The sequence below is a fragment of the Acinonyx jubatus genome, chromosome A2 (assembly GCF_027475565.1).
Source record: "Acinonyx jubatus isolate Ajub_Pintada_27869175 chromosome A2, VMU_Ajub_asm_v1.0, whole genome shotgun sequence".
NCBI lineage: Eukaryota > Metazoa > Chordata > Mammalia > Carnivora > Felidae > Acinonyx > Acinonyx jubatus.
In genome coordinates, this window is record NC_069383.1 from 61630065 (window position 1) to 61655463 (window position 25399).

Here is a 25399-nt window from a genome sequence, read left to right on the forward strand (position 1 = left end):
CTAAACGAAATTTAAAAGTATGAAATGAAAGCACAATGGTCTAAGATCTATGGGATGCAGCCAAAGTGGTTGTAAGAGGGGCGTTTACAGCAATACAGACCTACCTCAAAAAATAAGAAAAATCTCAAATAACCAAACCTTCCCACTAAAGAAGCTAGAAAAAGGAACAAACAAAACCTAAAACCAACAGAAGGAAGGAAATAATAAAGAATAGAGCAGAAATAAATGATACAGAAATTAAAAACAGACAAACAATAGAACAAATCAATGAAACCAGGAGCTGGTTTTATTGATAAACCTGTAGCCAGACTTAAGAGAAAAGACTCAAATAATATCAAAATGAAAGAGAATAAAACCATGGGAATACAAACAATTACTGTAACCTAACAAATTGTACATCCTAGAAGAAACTGATAAATTCCTGGAAACATGGATACTACACAACTGAAACAGGAAGAAATAGAAAATATTTGACCAGACCAGTAACTAGCAAAGGTATTGAATCAGTAAAAAACAAAAACAAAGTCTCCCCAAAACAAAAGTCCAGGAGCGGATGGGTTCACAGGGGTTTTCCACCCAACATTTAAAGAAGAGTTAATACCTATTCTCAAACTGTTCTAGAAAATAGAAAGGGAAGAAAAACTTCCAAAGTCTTTCTATGAGGCATTACCCTGATAACAAAACTAGATGCATACCACTAAAAAAGAGAATCACAGGCCAATATCTCTAATAAAAATTGATGCGAAAGTTCTTAATAAAATACTAGCAAACAGCATTCAATAATATATTAAAAGAATCACTCACCACAATCAAGTGGGATTTATTACTGGGTTGCAAGCATGGTTCACCATGAACAAATCAATGTGATACATCACATCAGTAACAGAAGGGATAAGAAACATGATTGTTTCAACAGAGAAAAAGTATTTGACAAAATTCAACATCCATTCATGATATGGGGAGAGTATACCTCAACATAATAAAAGTTCTCTTTCAAAAACTCACAGTATCATCCATGATGAGGAACAACTGAGAGCTTTTCCCCTAAGGTCAGGAGATCTAAGAAAAGGTTGTCCACTTTCACTACTTTTATTTAACATAGTAATGAAATTCCTAGCCACAAAAATCAGGCAAGAAAAAAAAGGAAAGTAAATCCAAATTCGGTAAGGAAGAAGTAAAATTTTCACTATTTGCAGATGACATGATACATAAAGAGAAAACCATCAAGACACCACTAGGAAACTGTTAGAATAAATAAATTCAATAATGAAGCAGCAGAAAGAGAAAAAAAAAAGAAAACAATCCCATTTTAATTGTAACCAATAGAAGATACCTAGGAATAAACCTAACCAAAGAGGTGAAAGATTTCTACTCTGAAAACTATAAAACATTGAAGAAAGAAATTGAAGACAACACAAAGAAATGGAAAGATTTGCATGCTCATGCGTTTGAAGAATATTGCTAAAATATCTATAGTACCCAAAGCAAACTACAGATTTAATGCAATCACTATCAAAATATCAACAACTAGCACAAAGAATCCTAAAATATGTATGGAACCACAAAAGACCCTGAATAGCCAAAGCAACCGTGAAAAAAATAAAAGCTGCAGGCATCACAATTCTGGACTTCAAGTTATGTTATAAAGTTGTACTAATCAAAACAGTATGATAGTGGTCCAAAAATAGACACACATCAATAGAACAGAATAGAAAATCCAGAAATAAATCCATACCTATATGGTCAATTAATCTTCAACAAAGCAGGAAAGAATATCCAATGGGGAAAAAGTCTCTTCAAATGGTGGTGCGAAAACTGGATAGCATCATGCAAAAAAAAAAAAAAAAAAAGAGACTGGACTACTTTTTTACATCAGGCACAAAATAAACTCAAAATGCATCAAAGAATTAAATGTGGGACCCGAAACCATAAAACGCCTGGAAGGGAACACAGGCAGCAACCTTTGACATATGCCATAGCAACATTTTTCTAGATAGGTTTCCTGAGGCAAAGGAAAGAAAATCAAAAATAAACTACTGGTTCTAAAAATAAAAAGCTTCTGCATAGCGAAGGAAACAACCAACAAAACTAAAAAGGCAACATATGGAATGGAAGAAGATATTTGCAAATGACCTTATAAAGGATTAGCATCCAAAACATATAAAGAACTTATTTAACTCAACACTCAAATAATCCAATTAAAAAATGGGCAGAAGACATGAACAGACATTTCTCCAAAGAAGATATCCAAATGGCCAAGAGACATACAATGAGTGATGTTGAGCAACTTATCACAGAATGCAAATCAAAACCACCATGAGATATCCACTCACACATGTCAGAATAGCTGAAATCAACAAAAGAAACAACAGATATTGGTGGGGATGCAGAGAAAGGAGAAGCCTCTTACACTGTTGGTGAGAATGCAAACTGGGGCAGACAATGTGGCAGACAGTATGGAGGTTCCTCAAAAAGTTAAAAGTAGAACTACCGTATGGTACAGCAATCACACTACTGTGTACTTACTCCCTAGAAATATAAGAATACTCATTCAAAGGGAAACATGCACCCTGATGTTTATAGCAACTTTATGTACATAGCAACTTTACATAGCAACTTTATATAACTAAGATATGAAACTAGCTCATGTGTCCACACACACACACACACGGATGTTATTCAGCCATAAAAAGAATGAAATCTTACCATTTTTATTATGGATGGAGCTAAAGAGTATAATGCTGAATGAAGTGAGTTAGAGAAAGCCAAATGCGATATGATTTCATTCATATGTGGAATTTAAGAAACAAATGAGAAAAGAGAAAAAGCAATAAGAGAAAACAAGAAATACTCTTAATTATAGAAAACTGAGGGTTACCAGAGGGGAGGTACTAGATGGGGATTAAGCAGTGCTCTTGTCATGATGAGTAGGGTGATATATGCAATTCTTGAATCACTATGTTGTACACCAGAAATTAATATAATACTGTATGTTAACTATACTGGAATTAATACGAAAACTTAAAAAAATCTCTCTCTTAGTGTCCCTAGGTATACCTCTTAGATTTGACATGAGATAGCAGCTTATCATATTGTATATTCTAGTCATGAGCTACCAAGAACTTTAGAACAAACTTTGTTTTTGAGGTGCTCAACAGTATTTCTGTGGTGCTTTGCTCACAACTTTGGATTCTAGATCCTTACTTATTTAGTATCTTTCAATAGGATTATTTAAGAACAAACTTCCTTCTTTCATTTTTTGAGATTGGTATTAAGTCCATGGTCATTTTATTCTTTGAAGGCTACTCAAGATTTAAAATGTATTTCTAAGTGTCATTCATAGAAATTGCTTATCTATTTTAAGATTGTTGTTCTCTAAGTAATTTTAGATTCTCTGTTGTAGCAAAATTTCTCTATAAACTCTAAATGTAGTATATGAACAGCTCGAAAGATTATTCTAATTGTCACAGAAAAGAGTAAAATAAAATCCTTAGAAATAAAAATAGAAACTAAAATATGCATCAGATATTCCAATAAAGATATAGCAAGCTTTAAAAAATATTTCTGGATTGGAGCCTTTGTGTCATCTTTTGAAGAGAGTGTGGCTTATACAGTGTTTCTTCCCTCCATGCATTGTTATTTTGAATAGTTTTTGTGCTAAGACTAGAATATCTTAACTTTAAGCACTCTAACCAATGCATACAGGCAAAAAGTACTAGACTCATGTAGGGTGAAGGTATAAATTTTCACTGTAACCTTTAGGAATTCTCATTTTTTAATGTTTAAGTAGGTAGGTAGATTTTATAATCCTTGGTCTATGATCTTAAATTTTACAGTATTAACTGATGTTTTAATCTAATGCATATTAATGAGTTCCAATATTTTGCCTGGAACTGTGTTAGGAAGTAGGAGTAAGTGATAACTAAGCATCAGATTCTTAGGAGAAATTGACAACTATGAAGTACAGTAATTTCAGTGTGAATGGAATATCATGATTATACAGTGACATGTGATCACTTAATTTAGCCCAGGGTGTGCAAATATAGCTCTCCCTTAGGGTTGTGCCACAATTCGGAAGGCAAATGGTTAAGGACAAACAGCCTTTTATGATCTCTCCTGCTCCAAGAATAAGAGGACTTTGAGAATACTTAAGAACTCATATTCTTCCAAATAATTTCTTGTTCAAATAATATTGACAATCTTGGCTAGCTTTGATAATTCATTAGAAAGACTTCTTCCAAAGAATATCTGCTTCCCTCTAAAGCACAAAATGTCTTGATATTTAGGAAGTCATAGTCTGATGTTAACCATTATCCTTTTGTCATAACTTGTATGTTTATGACTTGACAAGTAATCTGTGTTACATAAGGTCTCTCCTAGGCAGGGAATGGACCTCGGGTAACCCCTGTTATCTTACTTCATAGAGTTGTAATGGAGTGAGAAGCCAGGTCACACTTTCATCTTAGAGTTCAAAGTCCAAATCATCAGAGTAACCATTATCCATTCATTAAGTATTCTTGAGTGATGATAGAAAAGATAATGAGTCACACCTCAAGACAATTAGAGCTTAATGGAACAGATACATAAAGAGATAATAATGCATTACAAAATATTTCTTGGTGCAGATATGTACAGAGGACTTTGGAGGTAGACTTTTTAAGGGATTATACAGAACTGTTCTGAAGAGAGAATATTCCAACTGGTCATTTAAAAGTGAAGGATGGGAAGATAATTTTAGTTATATAAAACAGTCGAAAAGCCAGAACCTGGTTATAATGTATATGGAAGGTAGGTTTGTGGTGGGAGATGAGGCTGTGTAAAATTCAAATTAAGCATTAGGACTTTCAGTTCCACATGTAAGGAGGCTGGAAGTTGACACTCCATCTTAACTAAAAAGTACAGAAGGAAAATCAACAACTCTTCTTGGATCCATAAAAGAGGGGAGGAAGTAGGGCAAGTCACTGCTACCTATTCTTTTGAAGCTATTCCTAAAAATAGAAATGGAAGGAAATTTTCCAAACACATTCCACGAGGTCAGCATTACTTTGATTCCAAAACCAAAGACCCCACTAAAAAGAACTACAGACCAATTTCCCTGATGAACATAGTAACTTGTTGAGGATTTTTACATCTAACAAGCCAGATACAACAATACATTAAAAGAATTATTCACCACAATCAAGTGGGATTTATTCCTGGGATGCAGGGCTCTTTCTATATCCACAAATCAATGTGATACATCACATTAATAAAAGAAAGGATAAGAATCACATGATCCTCTCAAAAAATGCAAAGAAAGCATATGACAAAACACAGCATCCTTTCTTGATAAAAAACTCTAAATAAAATAGGGAGAAAAGGAATATACCTCATGATCATAAAGGCCATACATGAAAGACCCACAGCCAATATCATCCTCAATGGGAAAAAACTGAGAGCTTTCTCCCTAAGGTCAGGAACATGACACAGACGGCCAGTCTCACCACTGTTATTCTACATAGTGTTGGAAGTCCTAGCGTCAGCAATCAGAAACACAAAAATAAAAGGCATCCAAATGGGAAAGGAGGAAGTCAAACTTTCACTCTTCACATGACATGATACTTTACATGGAAAACCCAAAAAAACTCCACACAAAAAACTGCTAGAACTGATATATGAATTCAGCAAAGTCATAGAATATAAAATCAACATACAGAAATCATTTGCATTTCAATACACGAATAATGAAGCAGCAGAAAAAGAAATCAAGAAATTGATCCCATTTGTAATTGCATCAAAACCCATAAAATACATACGAATAAACCTAACCAAAGGTGAAAGATCTATACAATGAAAACTATAGAAAGCTCATGAAAGAAATTGAGGACACAAAAAAATGGAAAAACATTCCATGCTTATGCATTATAAGAACAAATATTGTTAAAATGTTGATATTACCCAAAGCAATCTACATATTCAATGCAATCCCTATCAAAAGATCACCAGTATCCTTCACAGGTCTGGAAGAAATAATTCTAAAATTGGTATGGAACCACAAAAGACCCCAAATAGCCAAAGTAATGTTGAAAAAGAAAACCAAAGCTGTAGGCATCACAATCCCAAACCTCAAGGTATATTACAAAACTGTAATCATCAAGACAATGTGGTACTGGCACAAAAACAGACACATTGGTTAATGGAACAGAAGAGAGAACCCAGAAATGGACCTACATGGGGCGCCTGGGTGGCTCAGTCGGTTAAGTGTCTGACTTCGCCTCAAGTCACGATGTCACAGCTTGTGGGTTCAAGCCCTGTGTTGGGGTCTGTGCTGATAGCTAAGAGCCTGGAGACTTCTTCAGATTCTCTCTGCTCCTCCCCCACTCACACACTCTCTCTCTAATATAAATAAACATTAAAAATAAAAGGAAATGGACCCACAAATGTATGGCCAACTCATCTTTGACAAAGCAGGAAAGAATATCCAATGGAAAAAAGATAGTCTCTTCAGCAAATGGTGTTGGGAAAAGTGGACAGCAACATGCAGAAGAATGAATCTAGACCACTTTCTTACACTATACACAAAAATAAACTCAAAATGGATGAAAGACCTAAACCGAAGACAGGAAGCCATCAGAATCCTTCAGAAGAAAACAGGCAACAGCCTCTTTGACCTCTACTGCAATAACTTCTTATTTGACATGTCTCCAGAGGCAAGGGAAACAAAAGTAAAAACAAGCTATTGGGACCTCATCAAAATAAAAAGCTTCTGCACAGCGAAGGAAACAATCAGCAAAACTAAAAGGTAACTGATGGAATGAGTGAAGATATTTGCAAGTGGCATAATGGATAAAGGGTTAGTATCTAAAATCTATGATGAACTTATCAAACTCAACACCCCAAAAACAAATAATCCAGTGAAGAAATGGGCAAAAGTCATGAACAGACACTTCTCCAAACAAGACATCCAGATGGCTAAAAGGACACATGAAAAGATACCTAACATCACTCATCATCAGGGAAATGCAAATCAAAACCACCATGAGATAGCACCTCACACCTGTCAGAATGGCTAAAATTAACAACCCAGGCAACCATAGATGTCGGTGAGGATGTTGGGAAAGGGGAACCCTTTTGCACTGCTGGTGGGAATGCAAACTGGTGCAGGCACTCTGGAAAACCGTATGGAGTTTCCTCATAAAATTAAAAGTAGAGCTACCAGACAACGCAGCAATTGCATAACTAGGTACTATTCTAAAGGATGCAAAAATGATGATTTGAATGAGCACATGCAACCCAATATTTATAGCAGCACTATCAACAATGGGCAAATTGTGGCAAGAACACAAATGTCCGTTGATTGATGAATGGATAAAGAAGATATGGTGTGTATATAAAATGGAATATTACTTGGAGATCAAAAAATGAAATCTTTCCATTTGCAACAATGTGGATGGAACTAGAGTGTATTATAGGAAGTGAAATAAGAGAAGGACAAATGTTCTATGATTTCACACATATGTGGAATTTTAGAAAAGAACAGATGAACATAAGGGAAGGGAAGCAAAAATAAGATAAAAACAGAAAGGGAGACAAACTGTAAGACACTCTTAAATACAAAGAACAAAGTAAGGGTTGCTGGCAGGGTGTTAGGTGGGCAGATGGGATAAATGGGTGAGGGGCATTAAGTTGAGCACTTGTTTGGATGAGCACTTGGTGTTACATGTAAGTAATGAACCAGTGAATTCTATTCCTAAAATCATTATTACGCTATATGTTAACTAACATTTATTTAAATAAAAGAGAATGAAGGAAGAGGAATGTAACCAAAAATTAGTGATCTTACAACATGTGGCCCACTGATGTATAACTGAGATATATAGGACATGACATTCCTAAAGGGTTTAATGACTGATATTTTACTAGATAATAAGGGATAACCTTATCTTGACAATAGCTAGTTCTCCAAGGTCCTGAAGACCTTACTTTTAACCTGCACAACTCCTTGGAGACTTAGACTATCCCTAACTGCCACTAACTAAAAAGTATATAATTAGTTTCTCTTTAAAACCCCAGTGCAGCTCTTTCTTCCCACAGGTCCTATCCCCACGCCCTAAGAAAAGCACTGAGAACAAGAGAGAAAAGAAAAGAAAAGAAGTCACTCAAGGATGTGGTTTCAGTAAAAGTCTAGCCACAGTCTCACAGCCTGATTGCTCTGGAGCATAAGCAATATTGGAAGGGTTGTTCCACCATCCCGTAGGAAGAGTGTAATGTCCCAGAAATTCCCTGGGGTGGCTCCTGTTAGCTGAAAGCCATTCTCAGTGGAAAGGTGCAGCTGGGAGCTGTTAGCAGCCACCACTCACAGAAGCCGGGAGGTGGTATGCCACCTTGTTGATGGAGATTTGAGTGAAGCAACAGCAGTGTCTACTACAACAGGAGATAAAGGGAATGTTCCCCAAAGCAGAGAGCACTGGGCCAGGATCCTGAGAGATAAGGTTGAGTTTTCCAAGAGTGTGGACTTAAAAATATTAATTCAATACCTACTGTGAGATAAGCACTCTCTCCACATGTGAGCTCGTTTTGTCCTCTGGACAGACTTGTCATACTATATGTTAATGGTCAGACTCTCAATGCCTTGAGTGTGGCCTCTTGAAGTCAAGTTTGGGTCCATTTTACTTTAAGTCAGTTCTCTTTTCTTCAAATCTTGTATGCCAAGCTCTCAGGTTCCAGAATCTCTCAGACAAGGTCCTTAACCCTAGGTGCTGAGGGACCAGGGAGGGACAAAGCTAGGTAAATGGGTCACCACAAGGCAAGACAGGAAGAGAAATGCCCCAAGAGTATGGCCTGCATTTGCCCTGTGCTCATGCAGAATAAATGCTAGGTGTTTGCTAAATGAAGGAGAAGAGGTCCCCAAGGTCTAGCTCTGTCCTTGGCATAGAGTAAGCTGCTCAAGATAAATTTATGGAATGGATGGATATCCCTGAGGCTGGATTTGGGCTCAGAAATTAGTGTGCTCGCTGGTCACTTATCCATCCTGGCTAAACCAGATGCAGAGCTGGAGGATGTGTCTATACAGACCCCAAAGCTACCATTCTCTCTGTGCCCCCTACCCTAGTGGACAGGCCTAATGCCAGACCCCAGCTTCTTTCCATGGTCCTCCCACCATCTTCCTCCTGTCTTTGAGGGAACACCATATTAAAAGCCTTGAGTCCTGGAATAAAAAAAAAATGTTACTTTCATTGAAAGAAAGAAAAAAAAAGGAAGGAAGGAAGGAAGGAAGGAAGGAAGGAAGGAAGGAAGGAAGGAAGGAAAGTCCAAAGGACCATATCACTGAGAGACAAGGCAAATGAGCAGAAATGAAAACAAGCAATTCACAAAAATGTGCATCAGCACTTTTTAATATTTGGATAAATATTAACTGTGTAAAAACTGTATTTTGTGTTAATTTTTCTGAGCAATGGTGTCTTACATAGATGTTAGTTTTATTAATATCACTAACCCATATAAATTTTGTTCACACCAATTCTTGTACTCTCATCCTGGGATCTAATCCAATTTCCATATGAAGTTAAAATATCACTAGGATCTCAAATCTCCTCCTTGGTGTTCATTCACAGGGCATAACAAAATGTAAATGGGTTTAGATCTCTATTAGCCTAGATTCTTCCTGAATTTTAAATTCTGCTTCTTCAAAAGCCAATACAAGTTCTGAAGTCATGGCTTTCTCCTGCTGTGTCCTTCCTTTTCCTATTTGATTTTACCTGTCTTTTCCAAAAATGTCTTAGCTTCATGAAAACAAGAATTTTGCCACTCATAGTCATAATCATGTATCCTGTGCCACCTAAAAAGAAGTCATTTAGTAAATATTTTCTGCATCTAAAAAAAATAAGTAATATAGCATCCTGACACTAATCCAAAGAAATCAGAAACATCTCTATTAACTGTAGACATAGCTGACTTCAGCAAGGAAAGTTATTAGGGATAAATAGTGCATTACATAATGATAAAATGTCCATTCTCCAAGAAGACATAGTAATTCTTAACATGTATGCACCTAACAAAAGAGCATCAAAATATCAGGCAGAACCTGATAGAAGTGCAAGAAAAAAAATAGGTATTCTCACTGTCACAGTTGGGGACTTCAATACCCCCTTGTCCTAAATGGACAATTCCAGCAGGCAGAAAATCAGTGAAGACAAAGTTAGATTCAACACCATCATTGATTTTCTGAATAAAATTGGTATCTATACACTACTATATCTGACAACAGAGGAGTAAACCTTCTTCTTAAGCTCACATAGAATATTCTCCAAGACAGACAACATTCTGGTTCCTAAACACACCTTAACAATTAAAAACAATAGAAATCATACAGTATTTGTTCTCAGACCAGAGTGGAATTAAACTAAAAAGTCAATGATGGAACTATTGCTGGGAAATCCTAAAATATATGGAGATTAACCAAAACACTTCTAAATAGCTAATGGGTCAAAAATCTCAAGAAAAAACTTAAAATTATTTTAAACTAAATGAGAATGTAACATTGAAGTTTGTGGGATAATGTGAAAGCAGTGCTTAGAGGGGAATTTATAGCATTGAATGCACATATTAAAAATGAGGAAACTTAAAATCAATGTAAATTTCCAACCTTGGCAACCAGAAAAACAATCTAAAATAAGAAGGAAATGATAATTAAATGTAGAGCATAAATCAATGAAATTAAAATCAGGAAATCAATGGAAAATGTTAATAAAATCAAAAGCTAGTTCTTTGAAAAGGTCAATAAAATTTATGAACCTCTAGTCAAGCTAAATATGAAAAAAAAGGAAACTCAAATTAGTAACATCAAAAATGAAAGAGAAGAAAGCAACATGCATCTCAAAGACACTAAAAAAGATAAAAAAGGCATACTATATTATGAACCCTTTGCCCACAAATTTGATAGAAATGGACCAGTTCTTTGAATGACACAATTTGCTAAAATACCCAAGGATAGACAATCTGAATAGCCTTTATTTATTAAAGATACTGAATTAATAATAAGTTTCCAAAATAGCAAGCACCAGGCCCAGATAGGGGAAATGATGGAAAAATTCTCAACTAAGTAGGAGCTAATCAAACCCAACAATGTACAAAAAGAATTATATACCATGACAAAGTAGAATTTATCTCAGGCATGCAAGGCTGGTTCAACATTCAAAAACCAACTACTGTAATCCACCCCATTGACAGACAGAAAGGAAAAATCGCATGGCCATGTCTACAGAGGCATAATGGATATTGACAAAATTCAATATCCTTTATGATAAAATAAAAGCTCTTAGTAAGGTAGGAATAGAGGGGAATTCTTCAACTTGAAAACCTATCTATAAAAAACTTACAGCTAACATAATATATAATGGTGAGAAAGCTGTCTTTTTTTTTTTGCCAATGATATATTTATATAGAACACCAGAAAGAATCAAACAGAGGGGAAAAAAAAGTCCTGGTACTAATAATTAATTATAGCAAGATTGTATGAGAGAAGGTTAATGTACAAAAGTCAATCACCTTCATTTATACAAGTAATGGACAAGTAGAATTTCAAATTAAAAACACAGTATCATTTTAATTTGAACCTCCATAATGAAATACTTGGGTATAAATATAACAAAACATGTACAAAATTTATATGAAGAAAACTACAAGATTCTGATCAAAGAAATCAAAGCAAAACTATGTAAATAGATATTCCATATTCACGAGTAGGAAGCCTCAATATGATCAAGATTTCAGTACCTCTCCATGTGATCTATAAAATTAATGCAATCCAAATCAAAAAGCTAGTGGATATTGATCCTCTGATTCTAAAGTTTAGAGGGAAATGTAAGGGACTCAGAATTGACATCCCAAATGGAAAGAGAAAAACAAAATTGGACGACTGGCACTATTCAACTTTGTCTTTGTATAAAGCAACAGTAATCAAGATATTATGGTATTGGTGAAAGATTGGACAAACAGAGCAAATGAACAATAGCCCAGATGTAGACCTATATAAATATAGTCATCAGATCTTTGATAAAGGAACAAAAATAATAAAATGGCACAAAAACAGCCTTTCCCACAAATGGTGCTTGAACAACTAGACATCCACATTCAAAAGAAATGATCTATGAACTTCACACTCTTCCCAAAATTAACTCAAAATGAATAATAGAACTATATGTAAGATATGAGAATATAAAACCCCTGGAAGTTAACACAGAAGAAAGTCTAGACAACTTTGGGTTTTTTTGGTGTTTTTCTTTTTAAGATATAATACCAAGGGCATGATGCATGAAATAAAAAATTGAAAAGCTCAAATTACTTTAAATTTTTTTTCTCTGTAAAGGACATTGTCAGACAAAAGAGAATACAATTGACAGACTGGGAGAAGATATTTGCAGGAGACACATCTGATAAAGGAATGTTGTCCAAAATACCTAAATGACCCTTCAAATTCAATGATAAGAAAACAACCCAAGTTAAATATAAGCAAAGATCTTAACAGACACCTCACCAAAGATAGACAGATGACAAGCATTTGAAAAGATACTCCATATCCTATATCATTAAGGAAATGCAAATTCTAACCACAAAGAGGTATGTCCAAACAACTATTACAATGGCCAAATTCCAGATTGCTGACAACACTAAATGGTGACAGGAATGTGGAGCAACAGGAAATATCATTCATTGCTAGTGGGAATACAAAAGTATATAGGTAATTTGAAAGACAGTTTGGTAGTTTCTTACACAACTAAACATACTATGGCAATATCATCTAGCAATTACACTTCTTGGTATAGACAGTAAAGAATTAAAAACATGCCCATACCAACAGTGCACATGGATGTTTATAGCTTTTTTTTAATTACCAAAACCTGGAAGCAACCAAGATGTCCTTTGGTAAGTGAATGGAAATATAAACTGTAGTACATTCAGACAATTTCATGTTACTCATTGCCAAAGAGGGCTCACCCAAAAAGCATGAAAATACATGATCTTTAAGTGCATATTACTAAGTGACAAAATGCAATCTGAAGAGACTACACACTGTATGATTCCAAAGATAGGACATTCTGGGGAAAGCTAAACTTTGGAGAGAAGAAAAAGATGAGTAGTTGCCTGGTACTGAATAGGTAGAGCACAGAGGAATTTTAAGGCACTGAAAATCTTCTGTATGATAATATAATGGTATAAATATGTCATTATTCATTTGTCCAAAACCACAGAATGCATTACACAAAGGGCAAACCCTTAAGTTATGGAATTCTGTGCTTATGATATACAACATACAAGTGGGAAATTTACTCTCCTTAAGTAGAAACTAATTAAAAATATCATTAAAATTGCACAGGAAAGGAAAGCATCAACAAAATGAAAGGCCTCCTAGTGAATGGGAGAAGGTATTTGCAAATGATATATTCAATAAGAGGTTAATGTCCGAAGTATATAAAGAACATGTACAAGTTAACACCAAAAAACCCACAAATAATCTGATTAAAAATAGACGATCTGAATAGACATGGTTCCAAAGTAGACATACAGACAGCCAAAAGACACGTGAAAACATGCTCAACATCACTAGCTGTCAGGGAAATGCAAATCAAAACCACAAATAGATATAATCTTACACCAGTCAAAATAGCTAGCATCAACAAGACAAGAAACAACAAATACTGGTGATGATATGGAGAAAAATGAACTCTCTTGCACTGTTGGTGGCAATATAAATTGTTATAGTCACTGTAGAAAATAATAAGGAAGTTCCTCAAAAAATTAAAATAGGATACCACATGATCCAATAATTCTACTACATCAGTTTGATACATTAATGAGAGAAGATAAAATTCAAAAAATCATTTTAATAGATGCAGAAAAACATCTGACAAAATAAAATATCCACTCATGATAAAACCCCTAAACCAAGTAGGTTTAGAGGGAACATACATCAACACAATAAAGACCTTATACGAAAAACCCACAGCTAACATCATACCCACTGGGGAAAAATAAAGAGCTTTTCCCCTAAGGTCAGAAACAAGACAAGGATGTCGATTTTCACCACTTTTATTGAACATAGTGTTACAAGTCCTAGCCACAGCAATCAGAAAACAAAAAGAAATAAAATGGATCCAGATTGGTAAGGAAGAAGTAAAACTTGCAGTATTTGCAGATAACATAAAACTATACATAAAAAATCCTACACATTCTTCCAGAAAGTCACTAGAATTGATAAATTAATTTAGTAAGGTCAGAGGATATAAAATCAACATACATAAACCAATTGCCTTTCTATACACTAATAATGAAGTAGGAGAAAGACAAATAAAGAAAATTGCACCAAAAATAATAAAAGATGTATATATCTTTTATTGAAATGCACCACTTCAAATTGCACCAAAAATAATAAAAAACCTAGGAATAAACTTGGCAAAAGACCTGTACTTTGAAACTATAAAACACTGATAAAACAGATTGAACATGACACAAACAAAGGGAAAGCTGTTCTATACTCTTGTATTAGAAGAACAAATATTATTAAAATGTCCATACCACCCAAAGCAATCCACAGATTTTGCAATCCCTATCAAAATATTAACAATATTTTTCATGGAAGTAGAACAAACAATCCTAAAATTTCTATGGGACCACAACGTATGTTGAATAACCGAAGCAATCTTGAAAAAGAACAACAGAACTGAAGGTTTCACAATCCTAGATAATAAAATATATTAACAAGCTGTAGTTATCAAAATAGCATGATACTGAAACAAAAATGGACACCTAGATCAATGAAATAAAATAGCACAGAAATAAAACCATAACTGTATGGCCAATTAATCTTTTACAAAGAGGCAAGACTATGCAGTGGGAAAAAGATGCTCTCTTCTGCAAGTGATGCTGGGAAAACTGGACAGCTAGATGCAAAGGAATGAAACTAGACCACTTTCTATCACCATACACAAAAATAAATTCAAAATTGATTAAATACCTAAATGTGAGATCTGAAACCATAAAAATCCTAGGAGAGAGGACAGGTAGTCATTTCTGAGACCAAGAGATAGCAGCCTTTGTCTAGATAATGTATCCCTTAGGCAGAGAAACAAGAGCGAAAGTACTGGGACTGTGTCAAAATAAACAGCCTTATCACCATCCCAGACTTCAAGCTATACTACAAAGCTGTAATCATCAAGATGGTGTGGTACTGCACAAAAACAGACAAGACACTCAGATCAATGGAACAGAATAGAGAACCCAGAACTGGACCCACAAACTTATGGCCAACTAATCTTTGACAAAGCAGGAAAGAATATCCAATGGAATAGTCTCTTCACCAAGTAGTGCTGGGAAAACTGGACAGCGACATGCAACAACAGATGTTGGCGAGGCTGCTGAGAAAGATGATCTCTTTTGCATTGTTGGTGGCAATGCAAGCTGGTGCATCCACTCTGGAAAATAGTATGGAGGTTCTTCAAAAAAACTAAAAATAGAACTACGCTATGACCTAGCAATTGCGCTACTAGGTATTTATCCAAGGGATACAGGGGTGCATGCACCCCCATGTTTATAGCAGCACTATCGACAATAGCCAAAGTATGGAAAGAGCCCAAGTATCCATCCATGGATGAATGGATAAAGAAAATGTGGTGTATATATACAATGGAGTATTACTGGGCAAGCAAAAAGAATGAAATCTTGCCATTTGCAACTATGTGGATGGAACTGGAGGGTATTATGCTAAGTGAAATTAGAGAAAGACAAATATCATACGATTTCACTCATATGAGTACTTTAAGAGACAAAACAGATGACCATAAGGGAAGGGAAACAAAATTAATATAAAAACAGGGAGGGGGACAAAACAGAAGACACTCTTGAATATGGAGAACATAGAGAGGGTTACTGGATGGGTTGTGAAGGGTGTGGGCTAAAAGAGTAAGGGGCATTAAGCAATCTACTCCTGAAATCATTGTTTCACTATATGCTAACTAATTTGGATGTAAATTTTAAACAATAAAAAATTAAATTAAAAAAATAAACAGCCTCTGCACAACAAAAGAAACAATAAACACAACAAAAAGACAATGTATTGAATGGGAGAAGATACTTGGAAATGAAATATCCAATAAAGAGAATATTCAAAATATATGAAGAACTTCTACAACACCCAAAAAACAAACAATCCAATTAAAAAGTGGGCAGAGTACATGAACAGACATTCTCCAGAGAAGACATCCAGATGGCCAACTGACACATGACAAGATATTCAACATCAGTCATCACCAGGGAAATATAAATCAAAATCACAATGAGGTATCATTTCACACTTGGTCAGAAGGGCTAAAATCCTAACTACAAGAAGAAGTAGAGTAAAAGGAATCTTTGTGCACTGTTGGAGAATGAAAACTGGTGCAGCCACTGTGGGAAACAGTATGGGGATTCCTCAAAAAATTAAAAATAGAATTGCCATACTCTTCAGTAATTACAGTACAGTTATTTACTCCTCAAATTGGAAAACTAATTTAAAAATATACACACATCTCTATGTTTATTGCGGCATTTACAATTGGCAAAATATAGAACCACCCCACCATCTGTCTGTCAATCTGTCCACCATCTGGGTGGCTCAATTGGTCAAACATCTGACTTTAGCTCAGGTCATGATCTTGTGGTTATTGAGTTCAAGCCCCATGTGGGGCTTTCTCCTATCAGCATGGAGCCCACTTTGTATCCCCTCTATCTCCCTCTCTCCTCCCTCCCCCATTCATGCTGTCTCAAAAATAAATACACATTAAAAAATACATGTACACATACATACATACACACACACAATGGAGTATTACTCAGTCTCAAAAAGGAATAAAATCTTGCCATTTCAAACAACATGGATAGACCTAGAGGGTATATGCTAAGTGAAATAAGGAAGTAAGTCAGAGAAAGACAAATACCATATGATCTTACAAATATGTGGAATTTAAGAAATAAAATGGGGCGCCTGGGTGGCCCAGTCAGTTAAGTGTCCAACTTTGGCTCAGGTCATCATCTCTCGCTTCATGAGTCTGATCCTCACATCAGGCTCTGTGCTGACAGCTCAGAGCCTGGAGCTTGCTTCAGATTCTGTGTTTCCCTCTCTCTCTGCCCCTCCCTGACTCACACTCTCTTGAAAATAAAGAAACATTTTTAAAAAGAACCAAATGAACAACAACAAAAAGAAAACACACACAAAAAAAAACCCTCTTAAATAAACAGAACAAACTGATGGTTACCAGAGGGCAGATGGGGGTAGGGGGGTGGTTAAAATATGTAGAGTGGATTAAAAAATATACTTCTTATGATTAGCACCATGATGAACAGTGAATACTGTATAGAATTGTTGAATCAGTATATTGTACACTTGAAAGTAATATGACACTATATGTTAAGTATACTGGAAAATAAATAAATAAAAACTGGACAAGAGGAAAAATCCTATAATTTATATGAACCTACAAAAGACCCTGAATAATCAAAGCAATCCTGAGAAAAAAGCAAAGCTGGAGGAATCACACGTCCTGATTTGAAGCTATATTATAAAGCTATAGTAATCAAATAGTATCGAACAGACATAACAAGCGAAACATAGTCCAATGAAACAGAATTGAGAGCCCAGAAATAAACCTGTGAATATATATCAACTAATATTTGAAAGAAAGTCACAAAAACTCAATGGAGGAAAGTGTGTCATTTCAATAAATGGTGCTATGAAAATTGAATATTCATATATGAAAGAATGAAACCAGTTTATCTCACATCACTCACAAAAACTAATTCAAAATGGATTGAAGACTTAACTGTAATATTGGAAACTACACAACTCTTAGAAGAAAACAGAAAAAAAAATCTTTGTGACATAGATCTTGGCAATTTTATTTTTGGATATAAGACTGCACAAGCAACAGAATGAAAAATAAGTAAGTGGGACTCTATTCGTTGGAACATCTTCTGCACAGCAAAAGAAACCAACAAAATCAAGGGACAATCTACAGAAGAAGAAAAATATTTTCAAATCATGTATCAGTTAAGGGGTTAATATCTAAAATATGTAGAGAATTGCTGCAACTCAATGGCAGAAAATAAGTAACAAAAAGAAAAAAAGACAGAAAGAAAAAAGAAACCAAACCACCAAACAAAAACAATCCAATTGAAAAATTGGCAAAAAACCTCAGTAGACATTTTTCTCTAAAGAAGATATCCAAATGACCAACAGGTACTTGAAAATGTGCTCAACCTCGCTAATTATTAGGGGAATGCACATCAAAACAACGAGATGTCACCCTTTGCCTCCCAGAATGGCTATCATCAGAAAAGCAAGAGATAACAAATGCTAAAGAGGATGGTAAGAAAAGGGAATCCTCTTGCACTGCTGGAATTGTAAATTAGCCCAACTGCTATAAAAAACAAACAAACAAGCAAAAAAATGTATGGTGTTTCCTCAAAACACCAAAAATAAAATTGCCGTATGATCCAGTGATTTCACTTTTGGGTATTATATTCAACGAAAAAACCCACTACATCAAAAAAAAAAAAAAAAAAATACCCGCACCTCCATGCTCACTGCACCATTCTTTACAAAGCCACAACATGGAGAAATTTTAAGAGTCCTTCAATAGACACATGGTTAAAAAAGTTATAGAACATATATACAACGAAATACCATTCAGCCATAAAGGAAACCTATTATTTGCAACAAAACGGACCTTGAGGGCATTATGCTAAACGAAGTAAGTTTGACAGAGAAAGACAACTCTATGTATGGTCTCACTTTTATGTGGACTCTAAGAAATTCCAAAAATAAAATAAGCCAAACTCACGGAAAGAATCACTTTTGTGGCTACCAGAGGCAGGAGTGGGGGAGTTGGAAGAGGTGTTCAAAAGGTATAAACTTTCATTTATTATTTATTTAGAATTAGAGGCGTAAGGTACATGACAAATGTAAAACAAAATTGTATGCTATATTTAAAAGTTGCTAAGACAGAAGATCTTCAAGGTTCTCTATAAGAAAAAAAACATTTTTCTTCTTTTTTTTAAGAGCATAAGCTGATGGATGTTAACTTTTTGTGGTAATCATTTCAAAATATATTTAAGTCATTATGCTGTTTATCTTGTATTTATATAGTGACATATGTCAATTATATATCAGTAAAACAGAGAAACAGTAATTAGAGACAAGGACAACTCCAACTTTATAACTACCTTTTGAGAACATGTAAAAATTTCATGCAAATTATTAGAGAAATATGACCAGTAAACCATAAAGAAAATGGGCAAAATCTAGTTGCTGGTTACTTTTTTTGCACCAGATCCATTCCTTGCCTTTCTTCTGCCAATTATGCTTCCCATGCTCCCTTATGTCAGGCTATGGGTACACTGGCTAAACAAGAAACTGAGGATGCACAGAAAGAAGAATCCAAGGTATCTTTCCTTTTTTATCTGTTTCTTGCAGTGGTTTCCATGAGTGCATGTGTCTCCACTCCTCGATCCAGGTTGTTTCCACCATGACTCAAGCTCCTGTGATATAGCCATGGAATCTGTGTATTGCTAATACACATCCTCATGGCCCACCAACACAGGTAGATCTATTCAACCTCAGTATCAGGGAAATGTAAATACATGTTCAAATCAGTAATTCCGCATTTATGTTATTAAATGTTATTTAACATGAAATCGAATATGGTTTGCTTCATTTTCTGTGTAGGGCACTGTGTTCATCTAGAATCTCTAAAAACAGTAGTCATAATGAAATTAATCACATATGGATGTTATTAGGGGAAATACCTATGTGAGAGGTAATGGAGCAGGGGGTAAGGCTGAGAATGTTGTCAAACCACTATATAGATTTGAGTCTGAATCACGGAGAAAAGAAAGGAAGGTTAGGTGCTATACTAGTTTCCTAGAGCTACCATAATAAATTATCACAAACTGGGTGTGAGAACACACTTAAAGTGAAATGTATTCCCTCACAGTTCTAGAGGCTTAAAGTCTGAAACGAAGGCTTTGGCAGGGACATGGTTTCTCTGAAGGCTCTAGGGAGGATAGTTCCTTGCCTCTTCCTAGCTTCTGGTGGTTGATGGCAATCCTTAGCATTCTTTGGTTGGTGGTTGGTAGCTGTACCACTTTATTTTGTATCTCTGTCTTCACATGTTCATCTTTCCTTTGGGTCTGAAAATGCTTCTCTTCTTAAAGGACACCAGTCATTACATTAGGGCTCACTCTAATCCAGTGTGACCGCATTTTAAATTGAGTACAACTGCAAAGACCTATTTCTAAGAAAATCATATTCACAGACATTAGGGGTTAGGATTTCAACACGTTTCTTGGGGGGGGGGGTGGGACATATTTCTACCCACACATGTAGTAAGGCCTTTGCATATATAGTCCGTGAGCCAAACCCAGCAGTGGAAATGTTGACTCCCCAAGCACAGATCTGCCTTAGTATCCCAACTACATTCAGTCACTGGAAGCAAGCAGTCTATGTAAAGTGTTCTCTCTCTGTGCCAACCTGTTGATTCATTTCAAACCATGGCGACTGGGCCCTTTGTCAGTTATACTCCCTGTAGTTGGTAACATTCTCATGGGCACATGTATCTCTGTGTAGAAATATGTACTTTCAAACATCTACAACATATTATTTTCAAGAAGTTTCTTTTAAGGTACCTGCAAACTTAATTGTTGCATCAATTGGCAGGTGCAAGTTAATTATATGGGTACTTAATTGCTAATTTCCTATGCAAATCAATATCTGAACTTTTAATTCTCAATTGAGCATAAATCAAAATGGGATTTTAACTGCTCAAAGAAACTGCAAAAATTTTAAGTGTATTTTTGTGCCTCTATATAAGGTTGTTCTGATACTGTCAACATGGTCTCTGGTTTGAAAGTATAATATTGGTAACATCATTTGATAGGTACATCCGTTAAAAAGAGATTCTTATATCTGGAAACATAAACCTCTAGAAAGGCTTCCAAAGTATGTTCACTTTGTAATAATTGTAGTAATGTTCATTATATAAAAATTCATAAACTCATAATTAGAAGGTGAACATTAAAATCACACCTAAAATTATTTTACATGTATAAACCGTTAATAGTGTTGAATCTCTCCTTACAGAAAGTATGCATATATGTGAAAATTTTTAAGTATTCCTTCACTTATACATAAATGGGGGTAAAAATACATTCTATTTTCGATTTGTGATAGACTGATTTCTAAGACAGCCTTCAAGATTTCTGTCACCGGTACCCATACCTCTCAGTTTTTCAATCAAATGCTAATCTACCTAGTACTGTGAAGGAATTTTGCACAAGTATTAGGGTCTCAAATCAGCTGATCTTTGAGCCCTTTAAATCAGAATCTAGAAGTCAGAAATGGGAGAAATCAAAAATTCAAAGCATAGGAAGGATTTGATATATCATTACCTGCTAGAAGATGGAGGGGATGCTAAGAGCTGAGAGCATTTCCCACTCTTTAGCTGACAGGCAATAGGCAACAGGGGACTCAGTTTCAAAGAAATGAATTCTGCTATCAACAAAAATGAGTGTGGAAGTGGACCCCTAGAGCCTCCAGCAAATAGTTTGATAGCCAACTTGTGATGACCTTGAGTAGAGAATCAGGTCATGCCATTGCCAGACTCGTGATAAACAGAAATGTGAGCTAATAAATCGATGTTTTTTAAGGTGTTAAATTTGAGGTATTTCTTACACAGCAATAGAAAACTAAAATAGTACCTTATTTTAATGCAGTAATATAGCTTTTTAATTTTTTTATTTTTTGAAAAAGTTTATTATTTTGAGAGAGAGAGAGAGAGAGAGAGAGGGAGAGAGAGAGAGAGAATGTATCCCAGTGAGGCTCTATGCTGTCAGCACAGGGCCCTCCATGAGGCTAGAACTCACCAAGCATTAGATCATGACCTGGGCCAAAATCCAGAGTCAAATGCTTAACTGAGTCACTCAGGTGTCCCTGTATTTTTTCACTTTACTATGATTTTTTTAAATATTTGTCATGACTACTTATTTTTTTAAGTATAGTTGATACACAATGTTACATTAATTTCAGGTGTACAATATTGTGATCCCACAACTCTAGTCTTTATGTTACCCTCACCATAAGTATAGTATCATCTGTTACCACACAATGCTATTATGATAGTGTTGAGTGTATTCCCTGGGCTCTACCTGTTATGCCCATTACTTAGTCATTCCATAACTGGGAGCTATATCTCTCAAAGCTCTTACCCATATTGCCCATTCCCCCACTCCCATCCATTCTGGCAACCATCAATTTGTTCTCTACATTTACATGTCTGATTCTGTTTTATGTTTGTTTAGTCATTTAGTTCCGTCCCATATATAAATGAAATTATAGGTTTCTGCTGTGTTATTGTTAATGGTTTCATACCATCCTTTCTAAGTTTCAATCAAGATTTTTTTTTCTTAATCATTTTCTTTAAGCAAAATTAGTGGGTAGAAGTAAATGCATAAAAGTTTTAAGGCTTTTCATTCAAATGTCCACAACCGGCCAGATCATGTTAGGTTTATATCTCTATCAGAAGAATTTCAAGTATTTGAACATGTTCATTTCTGTTATCTACTGATCAATAGTGAGATACATCATTTTTTCAGTCTGATAGCTGAAAATGGTGTTTATTTTCGTTGGCATATATTTCTTTGATTGCTAAAAACATATTTCTTACATTTATTAGCTATTTAATTTCTTATTTTGTGTCTTAATGATTTATTTCAGTTGTTCATTTTTCTACTCATATGATTAATTTATAAAATATATTTGTAAAGCTGTTAATCCCTTAGGAGTAATATTTACCTTTGCTCTGTCACAAATGCTAAATATTCCAGTATGTAATTTGCCTTTGAAATTTATTCTGGTTTGTTGTGTTTTTAAATCACAAGAATGTTTTAAACAATTTCTAGTGAAAAAGTGTGCACAACCTTTCCTATAAGGTTTTTTGTTGTTGTTGTTGTTTTTGGAGCTCTTCCTATTTATAATTTAGCTTTAAAAAATTTATATGCCTAATTTCTTGCAAAAAATATTACAAAAATCTTATATGGTGCTTCAATATTTTCATATACTTAGTTTTACCAACTAGAGGTGAAAGCAAATGTGTATCCAAGAATTAAAATAACAATTATAACCTTTTTAAGATATATATCTTGAACTGATAGTTTTCCTTTTATCATCTTGTCATGCTTCCAAGAGTAACTTTGGGGTTATGTCCTTTGTGTTCTTTTAAGACAGCATTTTATCATAGAAGCTGAGCAGTTGATGGATCAGGCTTCTTCCAGGATCAAGGTAAGTTTTTAAAATATATATGTACTGTTGAAGTAGTTTGCTGTAAAAAATGCAGTGCTTGCCAATTTCTCTCTTGATACCCTCCTCTGAAATAACTATTTGAATCCGGGAATACATGAAAAGGCTAATACATGACAAAAAATTAGATCTATTTCAGGAATATAAAGTTGGTTTAACATCTGAAAATAATGCAGTTCAATACACTTGCAGAACAAAGGAGAAAAATCATATGGTAAATATGAAGAGAAAATCATTTGACAAAGTTCAACTCCAGTTTATGGAAAAAATTCTTAACAAGCTAGGGTAAACAGGGAATACTTTTAATCTGAAAAAAAATCTGCAAAAATTCTATAGGAAACACTGCACATAGATGCACCTGTGTGATTCAGCCAGTTAAGCATCTGACTCTTGATTTCTGCTCAGATCACACTTTAATGATTTGTGAGATTGAGCCCTGCCATCAGGCTCTGTATTTACAGTGCAGAGCCTGCTTGGGATTCTCTCTCTCCCTCTCCCTCACTCTCATGCTCTTTCTAGAAGACAAGACAAGACATAATAGTGGACTTTGAAAAATATTATCCCCCAGGATGGAGAACAACACAAGAATCCCTTTACCTGCTAGTACTATTCAGCAATGTACTGGTGGCCACGGTTAGTACTAAGCAAGCAAAACAAAGTAGGATGGAGGGCAAAGAAAAAAGACAAAGTATAATGGAGGGGAAAGAAAAAAATACAGCCATCATTATTCACCAGTGAATGTGACTATATAAGTTGAAATTCAACAAAGAGATAGAAAATGTAAAAAAAGAACCAATCAGAGTTGAGGAATACAATAACTAAAATGAAAAATACACTAGAGGGAATCAACAGATTAGCAGATGTAGAACAACAAATCTGTGATCTGTAAGCCAAGGTAATGGAAAGTGCGCAAGTTGAACAATGAAAAAAAATAAAGTAAAAAATGAGGATAGGTCAAAGGATCTCTTCAACAACCTCAAGTAAACAAACATTTTAATTTTGGAGTCCCAGAAAAAGAGAGAGAGAGGACAGAAAACTTTCCTAATTGGGGAAGAAAACAGACATCTAAGTTCAAGAAGCACAGAAAGTTCCAAACAAGATTAACCCAAAAAAAGTCCATACCACAAAATGTAATATTTAAAATGTCAAAAGATAAAGTTAGAAAATCTTAAAAGCAGCAAGAGAAAAGCAAAAAGACACATACAGAGGAAACTCCCTAAGGCTATCAACTGATTTTTCAGCAGGAACATTGGGAGGCCAGAATGGAATGGCATGATAGGTTCAAAGAACTGAAATGAAAACAATTTACAGCCAAGAATACTCTACTTGAAAATTGATAATTCAGAATTGAGGAAGAGATAGAGTTTCCCAAACAAACTAAAGGTGTTAATCACTACTAACCAGCTTTATAAGAAATATTAACAATATTTAAGTGGAAAAGAAAAGATAAAAGAAAACTGTGAATAAAAAGATGTAAAGTATTAGAGCATACACATACAACATGCAGGAGGGAGAGTAAAAAGTTATTTTAAAATGTGTTCAAATTTAAATGGCCATCAATTTAATATAGAATCCTATATACTTAGGATACTATATATGAACCTCATGGTAACCACCAACTAAAACCTGTAACAAATACACAAAAAATAAAGTGGAGGAAAATTAAGCATACCACTACAGAAAGACATCAATCACAAGGGAAGACAGCAAGAAAAAGGAACCAGAAAAGAACCACAACAGCAACCAAAAGATAATTGACAAAGTGGCAGTAGTACATACCTATCAATAATCACTTTAAATATAAGTGGCCTAAAAATAATAAACCATGCAAATGGATGCAAAATAAAGTTGGGGTAGCAATACTTTTATCACACTTTAAAATAAATACTCTAGCAAGAGATTAAAAGAGTGAAGGACATAATGATAAAGGGAAAAATCAAATAAGAGGATATAGCCATTATTAACAGACATAAAGGGAGAAATTGACAGAATACATTAATAGTAAGAGACTTTAAAACCTCATTTATATTAATGGAC